This window comes from Electrophorus electricus, chromosome 3 (assembly GCF_013358815.1).
Source record: "Electrophorus electricus isolate fEleEle1 chromosome 3, fEleEle1.pri, whole genome shotgun sequence".
Classification (NCBI taxonomy): Eukaryota; Metazoa; Chordata; class Actinopteri; order Gymnotiformes; family Gymnotidae; genus Electrophorus; species Electrophorus electricus.
In genome coordinates, this window is record NC_049537.1 from 20,157,909 (window position 1) to 20,176,191 (window position 18,283).

At 36.5% G+C, this 18,283-nt stretch overlaps 1 pseudogene; it reads right to left on the bottom strand.

Moving 5' to 3' along the window:
* Positions 1-18,283, bottom strand: part of LOC113572265 — a 37,538-nt pseudogene that overhangs the window by 10,749 nt on the left and 8,506 nt on the right.

Here is an 18,283-nt window from a genome sequence, read left to right on the forward strand (position 1 = left end):
TAATCTTAACTAAGTGTATATCTTGAAATAAGTATAGATTAAACTTTTACTGCACCTGTCTGCAATTACATGAGAGCATTCACACTTGAACAAAGCCAGAAGAGTGGGAATTTCATCACATTCTGCTGCTTTGGTTTTCAACATGCCTTGCCAAATCCTGCATAGGTCTCTCAAGTTAAAAAAGTGAAACTTTGATGGTGTAGGTAACATCTTGACCTATGGCAAAAGGGCAATGTGAGAACAAAATTTACAGGTAGTGATTCAAAACTGAAGCATGTACAGCATGAGGACAAATTGTGGCTTATGTATTTACTTTTGTCCATTGCCAAAGAATCCGAGAAGCAGAAACCATATTTTTTTTATCATTTCAGACATTTCTGATTTGAAAGCTCGACATTAATGGAAATATCCACCACCAATGATTCCTATAGAAATGGATAGGTGTAGATAGATATTAGTATTTAGGGAGAGGAAAAGTGTATAAATTCATGAATAAAACCTGGTTATCCATCTGACAATTTAAGAGATTTTCTTCCTTCATTAGTGCCTCCAAAAATGTACCTCGTTCTTAAAAGTACCTTGTAAATTGGGGAGATTTCAAAACCCTGCAAAGTTAGAATTTGTCACATGAAAATTCTTGGTAATGGTTTTCAGCGCATTATGGGAAAAGAATTTTGCCACTCATTTTATGAGTTATAGTTATAGCTATATTGTCAAAAGTATGTGAACACTGGAATTAATTTGCTGAACATCACATTCTAAAACTATGGGTACAAATATGGAGTTGTCCCAATCCCTTTGCAAATATAACAGCCTACACTCTTCTTGGGAGGCTTTCCAGAAGACTTTGTATGTCTGTACGAATTTGCCCCTATTTAATCAAAAGACCATTTGTGAGATCAGGCAGCGTTGTCAGACAACAACGCCTGGCTCACAATCAATAATGCAATTCATCCCAAAGGTGTTCAGTGGGGTTGAGGTACAGACCCCCTCAACCCCACTGTGCAGTCCATTGGAATTCCACTATACCAAACTCATCAAACCATGTATATATGGACTACATGTTTTGCACAGGGTGACAGGGCCATATAATGTGAATAAGAAAGGGCATTCCCAAAAATTGCTACAAAGTGGAAAGCATATAATTGTTTAAAATGTTTCTGTATGCTGTAGTATTAAACATTACTCCTCAGGGTTTAGCCCAATGCTATAAAACAGCCAAAACCATTATCCCTCCTTCAATAAACTGTACTTTTGGCACTACGCATTTTGTTATGTAGCATTCTCCTGGCATCTGCCAAACCCAGATTTATCTGACTGTGCCAGTTAGTGAAGCATAATTCATCATTACAGAGAACAAGTTCCAATGGGGGTGCAATTTAGTGATCTTAGGCTTGTGTGCAGCTGCTTAACCAATGGACACCCATTTCATGAAGCTCCCCATATACTGTTCTTGTGGTCATGTTGATTACAGAGGTAGCCTGGAACTCTGTTGTGAATGATGCAACAGAGGGTAGGCAATTTTTATAAGCCATGAGCTTCAGCACTCAGTGTCCTTGCTTGGCAAGTTTGCATAGTCTACCACTTTGTGGCTAACCTATTGTTGTTCCAAGATTCCATAGTTGACCTCGGTAGAGCTAGCAGGGCAGAAATTTCACAAACTGACTTGTGGTAAAGGTGGCATCCTCTCCAGCTCTTCAGTACCCATTCTACTGTTAGTATTTATGTATTGCATGGTTATGTGCTTGAATACAGATATGTTAACAATAAGGTGTGGCTGAACAACCTGAATTCAATAATTGGGGGAAAGGTCCATATGCTTTTAGCCAAATAATGTACTACAGGTACAAGTCTTGTTAACAATGAGAATGATCTATTCAGTTTTGATAGGGAAAAAAACTTTTATTTTGAATTTATTGGGTAGGCAAAGAGAAATGGATTATGCATGAAATGTTCGTTTCACTTAGACTGTTGTGTTTGTCTGCTAAGATCCCTGCTTAAGTTAAATTGTGTAAACAATCAAGAAGAAACTGGATATGCTCACTGACACTTCAATAGCTATGACAAGATCATTCATTGTATAAGCAACAAAATGTTTATCCACAAATTACTTACCAAAAATCATATCGATGGAGGAATTGGCAGGCAGAGTACAGTTGAAGACTGTAAACTGCCTCTTTAGTCTCTGAGGAATATCATTTCTGCCACCTCCAGGATGAATCATGGCAGCCATCATTTGAACATCCACAATGGTTGTAAAATCTCCAGGTTTGTCCAAACTGTACATGCCAGACATCTCCATCATCTGACGGACAATCTCATTGGTGATCTATACACAGATGTCAAAAGTAAGCTAACCTGCACCACAAGCATATTTCCAAAGCACCCATTACATAAAAGGAAGGATTACTAAATATATTAAAAACTTTCATTAATTAGTAAATATTAATGCAGCTTTCATTAATTAGTAAATAACTTATTGAGTTTAATTTAATTATTACATAAATATGCAAATATTTATATAGCTAAATAGTTAGCTGGTACACATTTGTCATATAGTTAGGCCTCATATCTGACATGTGGTGCTTAGTCCCCAATTTTTACTACCTGATCTCCCCATTCATTGATAACAGGCATGTTGATGTCATCAATAAAAATAGTCATCCTTCGCCCACCAGGAGGTCCATATGTATTGCCCATACATTTCTCTATATAGCTTTCTACTGTCCTCTATTATTTAAAGGATTCAAATAAAGTGAAAATGGGATTTGGTAGTCTAAAAGTACTGTGTACAAATTGTATTATATACATGAGAGGCAAGCATGAAGACTATCTCACCTGAAACATCACTGGCTCCGTGGCAGATGAGAAGTTCATTGACTTGAATAAGTCTGTCTCTGGGTTATATTTCTTTGTGTACCCTTTAATCATTACGGTCTTGGCAGTTCCTTGCTCACCAATGAGCAGAACAGCATACACACAAAGACATACACAAACACATAAATATAAATATTCAAACAAAGATATGTATGACAGTTAAATATTACAATAAAATATGTGATCACCTTATGCTGTTTTGCAATGGTCTCAATCAAGATGTTGGTTCTAGTGTTATCACTAGATAGAATTATAGTCTGGCATAGAATCTGTTGGATAGATGTACTCCCCTACATATTTACTCCAGTGTTCCCAATCACCTAGAATACAGATCCTGTTACAAATATAATCCACTTTGAAAATGACTGAAGCTGGCTCTACACTGCAATTATCATGACAATTATGATGTTGCAGATTGCAATCTGCAACATCCTAAGTTGCAAAAGATTCATGATTTATTTGGTTATGAGTTAAAATCTGTGGTCTTTGAATGAGTCATGATCCCTGTTGACTGAATGAATGCCTTTGCCATCAAAGATTATGGCTGCGTTCCAAATGCATACTAATTACAAATACTAAGCATTTTTGAGTATGTAGTATATTTAAAAATGCCAAAGTATACTCTAAAATTCAGTATGCATAGCTAGTTAGCTAGTTGATGGCAACTAAATTTAACTAAGCCATATTTGCAAATGAGGTATAATATCAGGTGTAACTATTTTAGATTTAATACCTACATCGAAAGTCACAGCTTGCAATGACATATTGTTTTATCATTTTCTGTTAGTACAATACAGAGAAGTATGTTAATATTTTGTGTACTGACTTGCCAAACCTGTGCTATTAATTATATATGTAACATTGGCAGGATGCACAAGCTCCCTCGATTTGGTGATACATTTAATAAGATAAAACATATATGACACTCAAGGCACTCACACAACAACAGACAGTATAGACAATAACAATGACACTTAAACGCTGGATCATGCTAACAGCAACTATATAAACAATAATACTAACACTAACGATGACACTAATGCTAAGAATGACAGAAATAGTAACAATAACCAATGACAAGGCACATACAGGCCAGGGTTTAAATAGACAGACAAACACTTAACATCAACCCTTGCTCAGGTGTGTGCCGTCATGGAGGATGTGGCTACAAACTATGGTAAACCACCCTGCACACGGCAGGCCATACCACGTGACTCGGGGTGGGGGGAGCATTCCGTGACTATATATATATATATATATATATATATATATAGTCATATTGGGATGCACTCAATTATTTGCTGGCAGTATCAAAAATTTTGTTCCAAAATCTCTGTGACTGTTGTTGCAATGGTGCAATGGCTGTCTAAAAGCAACCAACACGGAATAGCCTGTAATTATGCACTCATGTCAAGTACAAATAAACCCATAACTCATGCCAAGTACAAATGAACTGCAGCATGGCAAAATAATTCTTTGCAGAATTATGGCAGCTGAGAAAATGCATTTTTAATGTCTCCTCTGAGACTTGCCTTTTGGAGACTTGTTTGTTCAAGGCATTGCCATTGCCATTGCTATTATTGCTCCTATTCCACATATGGATGACATAAACAGAATGTTCTGATTTTCTAACATCGTAGTCTTATTGCCAGAAATCTTGGTCATGTAGTCTGACTTTCAGCACAAGTGAGTGTCATGGAATTTGGTCAAGATTTCAGTAGTAGCATATTACACAGTGTGACATGCAAAAAATCTATAAGACTGGTGAAATGGTGTGGGGGAACTTGCCATTCTGATTGACCATGTACTCAAACATAGTCTGTCCAGGCTTTACATGTGGCAGATCAAGTTTGCTTTCATGAGGCCGAATGAATGCCTCAAGCTTGTCTCTATCATCCAGCTCCAGTAGAGCTCCCAAGCTCCACATTATACAAAACACAAATATCCGTTTGCATCTGCATGTTGTTCAAGATGCTTCCTGCCTCTTTAGTAGGGATGAGGCCCTCAAGCAGGTTCACTGACTGAGTAAACATTTTAGAGTCTTTTAGCATTGTACAGTTTATACACATGGCACACTGAGTCAATATACTTCTAACAACATATTTTAAAAATTAGACTTTACAAATTGCAAACCATTTTATTTAATTTTTTAACACTTTCTAAAATCATGCTCTTGTCTGTGCCCATTTAAGGGTCACCTTATGCCAGAAAAAGGACATTGTTTTACAGGAAAAAGAGGAGCTTTTGTATTGCAGAAGCTATAGATGAACTATCCACCAGTAATTTGACACTTACCTGCATAATGTAGTTGCACTCCAGCAGCTGCATTTTTGGCTTAAGGTTTTGTTTCATGAAGATGTATGCATCTTCAAATACCTTATCATATAAGCTCAGCAGGCTGTCAGCTTCTGGAGCGTTATGTTTCTTTGCCCACCCCTGATACCAAATTGAAATACACACAAGCTCTAACACATGCATTAATACTCAGTTACTTCACAAAGATTTGAAAGCAATTATTAACTGCAATTATAGGAAGTAATTATATGCCTACAAACATTACTAACACTATCTTTACAATGAAATGGCCAGTTGGAAGAAACTTTGATTTTCAGATGTCAAAAGATATGTATATTTGACATAGAACAGAACACAGATAATAGACATCAGAATTGGGAAAACAGCAGTTTGACATATCAAAATACTGATCATTTAGGACAATGTTTTAAAGGCATTGCACACTAATATCCAAACTATTACTATAGTATTGTCAGTGAAAAACCCTCAGTGAAAGAAACACAACTGTATATCAGTACCTGAAGAATTGGCCTCCAGCTGAGGGCAGAGGAGCTCATGAACACCATGCCCATTCTTGACACAGTTGCAGGAGAAGCATTGTCCATGTTGTGCACCTCAAAAACTAGCTTACAACTTGGAGACATGGTGATCCGATCACCATTGGCCAAAGTGAGTGTCTTGTTGTCATCTAAAACTGAGTTTAAGTTCTCAATCCATATAGCATCTACAGGGCCATCAAGCACAATTCAGATGTTCCCTCCTAAAACAGTAAACATAAGATAATATGAAAACACTAAATTTATAATGTTTGTATTAAGGTATTTATAAACAACAGCTTACCCCTTTTGGCTTTTAGTGTCTTCCTCCATAGAGTAGAGAAGATTCCATCAGCTCAATCATTAGTGACAGCATCCAGACGGCCAAACATTTGTGGGGTTGTGATGGCTTTGGGATTCATTCGCATCTCTCTGTGGGGAGCGCCACAATCAGTCAAGGCGCGCACGAGAATGTTGATTACCATTGTCTTTCCAGCACCACTCGGCCCAAGTATCATCAGTCCATGACGTACATGTGATGCTTCATACAACTGCCAAATAATATTCAGAGTTTCAGAACCTCCAGTCATGCCAACTACTAATCACAATACAGTTGCTGAGGTCATGAGTCCTTGCGACAAGTATTAACTGGCTAATCTGAAAATGATTTACCTTAACAAGTTTGAGATTCCAAGGTGGGTGATTAACAATCCCTCCTTGTTCCACTTGTGTGGCTACTGCAGCTTGAAGCTCAGTTTATGTGCTACTATCTAGCTGGAATTCAGGAAACAGGTCACTGATTAGGCTGAGAAACAAAGACTCATCCTCATCCACTTACAATATCAGAAACCTGATATCTCAGGCATTTAGTCATAACAACTTAGTGAATAACTATTTGTGCAAGTAGATATTCTTATAACCATTTACAGTAACTGTAGGCAATCTGTCATTTGCTACTAGCTAGCAGATACCAGTTGTATGTCCCAGTCATGTATATAACTAGTCAAAGTGCAGAGTTCAAGATTCACACCAGTTTCGACAGATTCATGTCACGCAGAACTCTCATCACAATGTTTGATTCAGTGTCTTTAGTTCGAGCCCGTTTCTGAGTACCCAGAGTCCTCAGCACTGATAGGATGTTCCTCAACCCAAAGTCATAGTGAACCTGCAATGCAAAAGTACAAACTATATAACATTGTTTCTCACATACATCCACAATATATTTCCAAAAAGAATTAAATTATTGGGTAATGGGCTAGGTTTCACAGCTGAGTTTAAAAAATAAAAAGGGTGTCAGTTTAGAAAACATAGCACAGTAATGATTAGTTGGAAAAATATGTAAGGGAAATGCCTTATCAAGATTAAGTAATGGAAATAATAGAGTTTGGAAACCTTACTTGTCTGTCAGGAACCATCATGGACACAGTCCTGAAATGCACCTTTAGATTTTCTGGGAGTTCCTGGCGACCAGCATAGCCAGGGTTCTATAATGATGCATCACGCAGTGTCTTTGAGTATACATTATTTTGATCTGTACTGGTGATCTATTTCTCAATAAACTCAAGTTTACTAATTAGCAATTTGAAAATTCCTTGCCATTGTTATATAGAGCCCAAATTCCAGGTCCAAGTCTACACAGTCTCCATCAGTGAAGATGAAGTGACTTTTGCGCTCTTTCCGAGCAGTCAGAACAATGTAGATTTGTTGCGCAGCAACTGAGAGCACAGGCAAGTCAATACTGTTAAATTCATCAATGCATCCCCAGGACCCAGACTGAGCAAGACCTAAAAGTGAAAAAAATGAGTGAAATCATCATCATCATCACAAGTTAGTAAATATATGTAAGGCTTGGTCTAAGATCTTTAATCTGAGACATCTAGCTTCATAACACATTTGCTGCTACCTATCCAGGATTCATGATGAGAATAACATAAAGAACAAAATAAGTTTTGCCAGTTTTACATTTGATGTCAGCATATATTGTTTTATGTCATGCAGAATTTTATTTGTAACACTAAAGTCAAACTACAGGTTCACAGAAAGAAAAAAATATCAAGAGCAAGTTATTGTTAGGAAACCTTTGTAAATTCTTCCAAGTCCTCTGAAGTCCATCTGGTCAGAACCGTTAAAGACCACTACATATTTCCCCAGACAGCAGCCCATGTCTTTGGTTGTTTCTGTTTTCCCTGTCCCAGCAGGGCCAGCTGGAGCTCCACCCATACTCATGCTTAAAGCCTGAGCCAAGGTAATGTAACATCTGTATAGAAATATATATGCGTGTGTTATTTTAATGTACATGGGGATTTTAATAAGCAAGCACATTTTTCTAAGTTAAAAAAAAATCTTACCTATCTGTGAGAGGAGTGATTACTAGGCGGTCTGTGCAGCCCAAAAATACATTCTGATATATGAAGTCAACATCTGTAATTGACACAATAATCTGATCCTGATCTTTGTAATAAAATCTACTCTGTTTCAGCCATTCAAAATCATTGATGGATTTTACATGCATTGTCACCTGAAACAAAGACATTTTATTACTAAACTTGGTTCAAAACCTAAGATGAAAAGAGAAAAAGCAAAACAAATTGTGACTGGAGTATACTCCTACTAAACACGTTATGAGACAATTTCTCACCAAATCATCAAAAATGTCCCTTTGATGGACATGAATTGTGACTAGTGTCTCAAACTTAACACGCTCAAACTTAGGTCATGGGCTGTTTGTCCAATCAGTGTATTAAGCATGTCCTGAAACTTTTGTTTAGTCAAAGACATAATCCTCTTGTCTTTCTTAGCATTTCGTAGTGCCTCCTCTGAATCTCGAGTTCAAAGCATTTGAACTTCCAGCAAGCCAACCTGAAATTATTTTTTGTAAATAGGACTTAGAATTACTTTTTAACATTATTTACAAATTACGTCTCAAAGGAACAACAGAAAACAAACATTGGTTATAGTAACTTATAGCAGTGGTTTTGTATCTCTGTACTGGAAAAGAATGCACTACACATTTTTTCCTGCTTCAACACACTTTAATGTTATTAAAAGCTTAAACATCATAAGTTAAATCAGGTACATGAGGAGTGAGAACCAATGTAATTATAAAATGTTACACAATGACAGAAGCAAATTTGTTGGTCCATGTGTCTGATTGATACTGTGCATATGTATTTTAGTTTTGATTACCTGAGCTTGTAATTGATTAAGAAAGGTGAGGAGCTGGAAGCCAGGGTCATTTATTTGTAGGTCAGCCACTTTTATTACTGAGTGCAAAGAGGCCTGTTGCTGAACCAACAACTCTCCTAACGACAGCTCCACAGGTCTGTGCGCCATTACAGGGTGGTCCAACTATCCCCCCCACCCCACCCCAAACACACACAACCACAACCTAAATTTTAACATCTAAAAATTTGTACAAGCCAAAAATAAATTCAAACTCGAAAGTCTGTACAAACTAGTATATAGTTAGCATAAATCAATAAACTAGAAAAGGTAATATTATTACTAGACAGGGTACAAAGATAGTGTTTAAACTGCAGATTGTTAAATTGCAATTCATACATACTGGTACTCTCCCTCTTGAGATAGCACAGCCAGGATCTTGTCATAGTCCTTTACATGAAATTCAACTTCACTGACATTGTCAAACACTCCCAGAAGATGAGACTAGGAGAATTATTTTTGCACTAAATGCAATTTTACTAATGATTTACAACTGTCAAGACTGGCAAATGCAAAAATATACAGATCAGTTGTAATATGGGTACTTAGACCATTACCATGGTGTAATGTTAAATACCTGGATTGTGTGAGAATCACTAGCTTGTCCCAGAATTTCTAACAATGGAGGATCAGACAAAAAGAAAAACCTGGGGATCTGCAGTCTTTTTTTTCAAGGTAGTTGTATACAAATAACATAATTAATGTATTGAAGTCCAAAGCTTACCTTTAAAAACATTTACATATTTTGGATTACTTTATTACTGTAAGAGTTGCACAAAACCCTGTGTACCCTGTGAGAGACTTTTGGCAGAGTTCAAGTTGTTCTTGCAGGTGGGGTAGCAGTTGGCCCATAGTCTCATCTCCAACACAGCATTGTACCACACTGGAGATCTCATTGGCTCGCTGCATTATCTTGATCCATAATTTGTCAATGTTCTGGAAGCATTTTGCTTCCTGCAATGCAAAAATTAATTCCATAAATACAGTACTGTGCAAAGGTATTAGGCAAGTGTGAAAAAATGCTGTAAACTAAGAATCCTTTCAAACATACAAGTAATAATTGTTTATTTTATCAATTTACAAAATGGAAAGTGAGTGAACAAAAGAAAAATCTAAATCAAAATTTGGTGTTACTACCCTTTGCCTTCAAACTTGCATCAATTCTTATAGGTACACTTGCACAAAGTCAGGGAATTTATAGGATTATTGTCAGGTGTATGATCAACCAATTATACCAAACAGGTGCTAATGATCATCAATTTCACATGTAGGTTACACAAGGTACTTATACTGCATCAGCAAGGGTTCTATCAAGCAAAGATTTCAAAGCAGACTGGGGTTTCAAGATGTGCTGTTCAAGCTCTTTTGAAGAAGCACAAAGAAACGGGCAATGTTGAGGATGGTAGATGCAGTGGTTGCCCAAGGAAACTTAATGCAGCAGATGAAAAACACATCAAGCTTATTTCCTTTCAAAATCGGAAGATGTCCAGCATTGCCATCAGCTCAGAGCTGGCAGAAACCAGTGGGACCCAGGTACACCCATTTACTGTCTGGAGAAGTCTGGCCAGAAGTGGTCTTCATAGAAGAGTTGCAGCCAAAAAGCCACACCTCCAACATGGAAACAAGGTCAAGCAACTCAACTATGCATGAAAACATAGGATCTGGGTTGCAGAAAAATGGCAGCAGGTGCTCTGGACTGATGAGTCAAAATTTTAAATATTTGGCTGTAGTAGAAGACAGTTTGTTCGCCGAAGGGCTGGAGAGCGTTACAATAATAAGTGTTTGCAGGCAACAGTGAAGCATGGTGGAGGTTCCTTACAAGTTTGGGGCTGCATTTCTGCAAATGGAGTTGGAGATTTGGTCAGGATTAATGGTGTCCTGAGAAATACAGGCAAATACTTACACCTCCCTGATTGTATTGCATGATGGATATCATTGGCCCCAAATTTATTCTGCAGCAGGACAATGACCACAAATATACAGCCAATGTCATTAAGATATATCTTCAGCATAAAGAAGAACAAGAAGTCCTTGAAGTGATGGTATAGTCCCCACAGAGTCCTGATCTCATCATCATTGAGTTTATCTGGGATTACATGAAGAGACAAAAGGATTTGAGGAAACCTACATCCACAGAAGATCTGTGGTTAGTTCTACAATATGTTTGGAACAACCTACCAGCTGAGTTCCTTCAAACTGTGTGCAAGTGTACTTAGAAGAACTGATGCTGTTTTGAAGGGAAAGGGTGGTCACACCAAATATTGATTTTGAATTAGATTTCTCTTCTTTTGATGAAAATAAACTATTAACACTTCCATTTTTGAAGCTATTCTTAGTTTACAGCATTTTTTCACACCTGCCTAAAACTTTTGCACAGTAATGTGTGTGTATATATGAATGTCCTTGTCATAATATAATAAAAATGATTTGAAGATTAAGGTTTGCAATCCAGTTGAAAATGCTGAACCTGTGGAAGCTGTTTTGCAATGTCTCCACCAACAAACACTGCCTCCAGATACACCCACAAGTTCTGAGTGATAAGCCATTGCTCAATAATGTCTGATGACGTGGAGAGTTTGAAAACACAGTTCTGGATATCTTTCTTAAAGGGAGCATTGTATCTGGGTATAAAGACAAGCTGGTTTTGAACAGGAAGTTTAATAATACACAAACAGTACATTCCATATCTATGCTATGTAACGCACCTATTGTTAAACAGTGATCCAAGAACCATAAGACTGTCTTCCATTGCAGAAACAGTTTTTATTGTCGCAGCACCTTTAAGCATAAGCTCTCCTCTGCTCTTGAAGGACATACAACTGAGTGACAGACTGGACCAGATATCCACCACCTGTTCTAGCTTGGCCTCAATGTCTTACTCCTTAACAGCTGAGATGCAGATGTTCTAGGGTTATTAAATGGAACTCAAATTAGTCTGCTACTAAAGATAAACAATTATAAATATTGATTTGACCTGAAACATAGTTTAACCTCTATGTCTTCCTTGTGTTTAAGCAGTGGTGCATCCATTATATTCTGAAGGGTGAATGTATCAGACTCCACATCAAATTTGTGTTTTGTCAGGTCAGCAATGCGATCCCAGTGCCTCTGCTTCATGGCTTTGTGGGCCATCATCTCAAGAAGAGGGCAGGACTCATTGAAGTCATCAATTCTTTTCTTTAAATCCAAAAAAGCTTGCCAGTCCTTGAGCCCTTTGGGAAGCTTTTGGCACCTCAACAAATTATTTATAAAAGCTTTTAGAAAATTCTGTTATTGCCATGACATACATAAATATCATGATAAATATGAATTTGCACAAAGTCACCTGCTCTGAAAATCTAAAAGTTCTGTGTTGATCTTCTCAATGTCAACCTTCATCCATAGGATATCATAATAACCACCAATTTTATACATAACTGCATCAAAGAGACTATACAACTTTTGGAGAGGACCAAGCTCTTTCCTAGTATGAAAAAAAACATAATGAAAGTTAAAAGAATCTAAAGTAGCTAGGCTATATACTAGCATTGTTCACTAAATGTAAACAAACTCTAATTACCAGGCCTTCTGCAGAGCATCACATTCTGTGACAGGTAGGCCAAACAATTGTTCTCCAGAGGAGTATGTGATGAATCTCCTCCAAAGGTCATCAAACCTAGTCTGAGACCATCAACAAACAAATATGCAAATACCTCCTGTAAGCATACTGAGCTCATTTATCAAACTCATGTATGAATATCTCCACCCTAATAATGAATATCTGCTCTTATTGCTGAGCCTCTCTTAGTTTCTGTGTCCTAAATCATGATAGTCTTGATAATTTTTTAATATAAAAAATTGACCACTGTGCTGACAAGGATTCTGTAATAAAAGAAGAAGAAGAAGCCCAAATAAAATTATTTCACACCTTTATCCTACTATCTATGGCTGCTGCATTTTGAATGAATGATGCTTATAAGTATACATGCATTTTTGTGGTACAAACTATAGGGAGAATTTAAATAGGTTCTAAATGTTAACTGTTTTTAGATATGATTTTAATGCCCTGAAACTGTCACAAACCAATTCCACTGTAAATCTTCATCATATCAAAAGTGGCATACAGAACTGTGTCTGTCATGACTGGCCCTCCCTAGCATCCCTGTTTCCATGGTTTCCCTGTTGTGTGTCAGTGTTATTTTCTCTGTTCCTGTTCTGGTCCTTGTTTTGGTTTTCACAGTTTTATGAGACGTCACCTGTCCTCATTACCCTGTGTATTTAAACCCTGTGTTTTTCCCTGTTAGTTTGCTGGTCTTTGTTAATCCATGCCTTGTTTGTGTTTGCTCTGCATAGTTGTGTGAATTAGCCTCTGTATTTTCAAGTTGCCTGTAATTTTGTACATATCCTGTTTAATGTTGTGTTCCTTATTCCTTTTCTCCTCTTCTGTTATCATGTGCTTTTTGTCGTTTGTTTGCTATATTTTCCTGGACTCTCCATGTTGACTCATAGACTGTGGACTGCTCTAACATTTCTGATTATGGATTTGCCCATAATAAATATTGCTCTTCTCAGCATATGTGTCTGCCTCACAATTGCTCCACATTACACTGTTATACCTAAAAGATCTGAAGTCTACCACTAGCTTCTTGAGGTGAGATGCCTGGCACATTTGGACCTTCCTGTAACCCGAGACAGAAATAACATGGATATTAAAATCTTTATCTTTGATAACACCGCTGATCAGTAATAATCCCAGTTAAATTCTGAACTGTACCAGTTGGCTTTCCATGCACACATAAAAGCCATATGAAGAAGTCAGTACACACTCTGAAAAGAACACCCCTTTCTTAATGCCAGTATTAGAGGAGATGAGCTACTTGGAAATTGACAAATTAATATCCTAAAAGGCTTTAAAAAGTTTTGGTTTGCCACTTCATAATGCTCTGTAAATGACACAACTTTATTCTGAAAAAGGGTAACTGATTCCAAGAGATTTTCTCTGAACTTGGGTTGCACATGGATCAGTTCATCCTGGACTACTCTCTGTGTGGCAATTTCAGATTGAAATGCTCACATATACACAATAACAACAGCTTTAACTATTAACAAAATACACTATGTTAGAAAAAAGAATAACATACATAAGGAACATACCGCTTTGGACTGCAACTTAACAAAGGAATATTGCAGAATGTCCACACCCTCAGCCTCTTCATTGGTTATCTCCAGTTCACACTTGTTCAGTATATCATAGGCTTCCTAAGAAATAAACAAATCAATATTACATTATTCCAATAATCAGCAATAATCAATATTTTGTGAATTAACATGTTGCATGAGTATTACATAGAAAAAGCATTTCACCTCAATAGGCTCCAGAGTCATGTCAATTCTTATTTCAGAGTTACAGATATTAGAAAGGGCTTCCATAGCAAATCGCACATCCTGTAGGTCACCAATAGGCCTTGAAACCTTTTTGAGATGCTCACTAGTGAAAGCCATAATGTCTATCATCTTCTTGTATTCCTCATTTAGGTATTTGCACAAAAGCATTTTCCAAGCTTTAGCTTCCACAGACAGAGACATTTTTAGTGGTGCTAAAGAATAAACATACAAAGTTAATTATCAAGTTGTTAAACAACTGCCTGACTCACTTGGGAACTAATCCATCTATCAATCTCCCTTATACAAGTGGTTAGACAAAAGACAAAAATACTGAGTACAGCCACAAAACGGTGACTGTGTTGAACACTGGGTGTTGTATATAAGAGTAATGTGTGAAAACCATGTTAACAATCATTTTCTTTTAAGGTAACTACCAATATAGTATGCTCACCTGTTGACAACTCGATAGATTCTAAAATAATGATAGGCTGAATGTCATTGATTTCTTGTTCATAGGCCACATAATGCAAAATTTCAGACTTTATTTGGATGAGGTATGGACGGCTGTTCATGAATTCCTAACAGAAAGTGCAAACAGCATTGAACGATTACAGGAACAATATGTGAGTCTACAAAGCTTCAACTAACCAGTATGTGAAAGTTATAAAATTTGAAGATTAAAGCTTGGAGGTTTCAGAATAGTTGTATGAGGCTAAGTGTGAGATCAGGAATATTCAGAAAGTAGGAGGTATAAGAGCTGTAAGGACCAAAGAACAGGTGGATTTTGTGATTTATGTTTCCACACACATATTGCAAAAAGGTGTTTTATAGCATCCAATAGTTTAATAAGGAATATTCAATTCCCAAAATTAGGCAAGTCCTTTATACTACTGTGCACAAAAAAAAACCCAATTGCTTGGGAACATTTCACTAGCATATAGTAATCATAAGTTACCTTAACTTTGACATCTCTGTCCTCTTCCCAGATCACTTTGAAAGACCAAAACTGTTTGAGCACATCACTACCTTGTTTTCTCATTGAGTTTACTGCTGATTTTAGGAGCACTAAACGTTTACGGACATCCTTGTGTTCAACAACACTCTGATAGAAGTTCTTCAGATTCCAAGCTTGATATAAAGTGATTTCCATGCTAGTATATGGAAACAATAGGTGAGACATACATAATAATACATATGAGATCTTCAAGCGGAGATCTTTACCTCAGATTATACTGAAGAATAGCAAATCAAAGAAAATATATGAATATTTGGATACCTGTTATAGCCAAATTGTACAGATTAAGAAGATTCCTATCAGATACTCACAAGGACAGGTCAGGAATAACTCTTACATCCAGATTTTATGCTGTCATCTAAACGGCGATCCTGTCCCCATCTTGCCACACCATGGCTTACCTCTAGCACCAGATGCACAAGGCGATTAATCGCCTGCTGAATATCATCTACACTGGGTACCATCACCTTTATCAAGAGGAAACAAGATGTGGTGACCAACCTATTGCAGAATGGAAATTTTAGCTCCCTTGCAGAACCAAAATCAGGAGTTATAAAAGCCAACATTACCACATTGGGTATGGCCAGGTGGACTTCAGACTTTATAAGTGTAACCACTCCATCGGATACACCTAACTGACTTCTGCCAGATAAGTGGTAAAACAAAGGGAGATTTTAAGATTGTTTTTATGTGTTCTGTTTGCAAAAAATGCATTGTTCAACATGTCCATTCTCACTTGGAAACAAAGATTCTTATTTTAAGTGTGTGAAGGTCTATCTTCTGGCAGGTCAACAAGCACAGTCTTTGAGATATCTTGAAATACATTATCAATGTGCATCTCATCAATATCCCTCACCTAAAATGTGGAAATATCATTGAGTCTCAGTAAAGCAATTTTTAAGCACTTTTTGTGATTGTTCCTTTGAGCAAACTATACAATATACCTTCTTCAAAACTTGATTGATATCAGACATGGCAGCATCAATGTTACTGAAGAATTTATCCAAGTTGAAGATGACCAGTTGAGCAACACTAACCCATGGTGAAGTACACAATCCACCTTTCACAGTGTTATAACATTTTGATATTAAAAGAGGTTTGTAAGTTATATGTGAGTATATTATATTAAAATATAATCTGCTTTATTTAAAATATTCTAATCATATGTAAACTTTATTTCTTAGTTTTTTTCTTACATAACACTTAAGAGGTACTGTTTACCTTCTTTATTTTTGATGCCATAAGTCTATGAAACACAGCAGGGATTTTTTCAAGGGTAGACTCATAGTTGCTAAGAAATGTCTACATATCAAAAAGAAGTAATAATTGACTTGTTTACTCAGAATCAGAAGGCATGCAGTAATTATATAGACTTTTCACCAGAAAATAGCTATAAATAAAAATAATTAAAGACAGATCACAAAGCACACCTCTAGATGGTGTTGAGTATCTTTCATGTATTTTTTAGTCTTTATGAGACATAAGGCCTGCTCTGGAACCTCTAGACCCATTTTAAGCATGCATTTTGTTTCCCATACTATCTCATTTATTTTAGGATTAAAGTTCACAAGCAGTTTTCCTGTGTCAGTGTGGCGAACAAGAAGGGAATCCTGTAGAGCTTTTAGAAAATGTGTCAGTTGTGAGCATTATTGTTTACTATTACTATTAGTAATATTTAAATTTGTTTAACTTATATAAAATAAATTGTTAAGACATTTACTATATTGCAACTGTGAGACCTCCATTATCTAGGTTGTATGGTAAAGTAACTCAAACTCCACAAATACAACTGCAGTTCTGTTGTACATCCATACAACATCCTTCCCCTCAGGGGTAGACAGGATATCAGAGTTTTTCTGTTGATTGTGTGGGTTCATGTGATAAAAAACAGAAAAGTGAATTTAAAACTGTACACAGAATATGAACAACTGCAAATAAAACCATTCAGTATACAACCACAAGATTTTAGAAACTTACATCAACAAATGTGTTGCCACTTGTCACTTCAACCATTTCATAAGATTAACCATCCTGTGAGAAACCATTAAATTATAAACTCCATCAGAGTATTCACCTCAATGTGAAAAAATGGCTCCTGTATTCTCCTGAACAACTGTCTGACCCATAGGATCGTTCCTGCCATTGGGGGCATGTTTCTGGCCAAAGGAGGGGCCCCTCTATGGGCCTGGTAAAGCTATAAACATTAATAATAAATACAGCAAAAATTATATATTTTCCATAATTCTGTTTCTAAAAACAACAATAAAACATTACGTTGGAAGGCCTGCAACCATCAAATCCCAATACTAAATAACTAAAAATACCTTTTTTATAGATTCAAGCTCTAAGACATAGTGCTGTAGTATGAGGGCAATGGTGTCAGAAATGTCTGTCTGTAGACAGGGTATGTTCAGGTTTTGAAATCTGAAAAGCAGATATGATAATCAATTATAATAACATTATAATCAACTCCTCGCCCCAAGCTTTTTTATTTATTTATTTATTTTTATTTTTTTTATTACTTACTTTTTTAATCCCCATTGCTTATTGAAATGACTTGGCCCAAGCAATGATGGTGACTTATTGTCAGAATATATCTGGACTAATGTATCTTTATTAGTAATAGGTTATCACGACATCTTGAGGTGACTTATTAGCACAGGTTTACTCTCAAGAAATTCCTCAGATGATTCACCAGTAATGTTTTTTATTAAAATATTACTACAGCATCTTCAGGTGATAGGTTTGCTTTTTATCTACATATACTATAAATCATAGATTACTTCTGTAGAAGACTTGGGGCATGATGAGATGACAAAATCTTGGAAAAACTTGAATGCATGAACACCTGAAGTTGATTCTGAAGAACAAAAAACACAGAAAGTTATTAATTAGCGAAACACAATTTATTCATCATTCTCTTTTATCATACCAAAACAGGCCAATCTATATTGCTCACTGGTGTTTGAAGCAC